This window comes from Penaeus monodon, chromosome 28 (genome assembly GCF_015228065.2).
Source record: "Penaeus monodon isolate SGIC_2016 chromosome 28, NSTDA_Pmon_1, whole genome shotgun sequence".
NCBI classification, from domain to species: domain Eukaryota; kingdom Metazoa; phylum Arthropoda; class Malacostraca; order Decapoda; family Penaeidae; genus Penaeus; species Penaeus monodon.
Genome location: NC_051413.1, coordinates 32,373,705 through 32,374,276, shown reverse-complemented (window position 1 = coordinate 32,374,276; position 572 = coordinate 32,373,705). Strand labels below are relative to the sequence as shown.

The window sequence follows — 572 nt, the reverse complement described above, 5'->3', positions numbered from 1 at the left end:
GTCTCTGCTGCCAGGTGTTGGGACACGTGTGCAGATTGCGTTTGCCCGAAGGTAGAGCGGGAGCAGTTTCCCCTGCGCGCCGCACGAGTGATGTTTGACGGCCGTGCTGCAGAGGCGGTCGTGTCGCCCTCAGCCTCGCGTAGCGTTTGTAAACAAAGTGGCATTGCTCCTCCAAGATCACGTCTTCGCCCAAGCAGTCAGAGATATTCATGGGCGTGTAGCTCGACCGCCGCCCACGTCCCTTTGTTAGCGTGGCGCGGGCGTGGCGAAGAGCGCTGCTTTAACTGTGGGCGTGAAACAGATAGACGTCGCAGATATATCCCCCCCTCGAGTGGCATGTCGTACTGAATCGAGGGGTTTTGCAAGTGTGCTTTTAGTGCTTCTGCGAACTTCTCGTGGCAGCGGATTTGGCTTTCTCGATGTCAGAGGGAGCTTCGTGTTGGAATGATAGTAAGAGATTAATTTTCGATGGCTGGTTAATTAGCACACTCAATCAGAGACAGAGTGAATTAGGCCTAGGCGTGGGCGTGTTATTCTGCCAGTGGGGGAGAATTCATTCAGATGCGACGTAA

At 54.5% G+C, this 572-nt stretch overlaps 1 protein-coding gene across 3 annotated transcripts in view; it reads left to right on the top strand.

Moving 5' to 3' along the window:
* Positions 1–572, top strand: part of LOC119591499 — a 27,560-nt gene that overhangs the window by 16,827 nt on the left and 10,161 nt on the right. The window contains exon 1 of one of the 3 annotated variants that reach the window (XM_037940246.1): positions 75–148. The exons of the other annotated variants lie outside the window; for them this stretch is intronic. The gene's annotated coding sequence lies outside the window, so the exon portion shown is untranslated. Of the gene's footprint in view, positions 1–74; positions 149–572 lie in introns of those variants that run through there. 3 annotated transcript variants of the gene reach the window in all.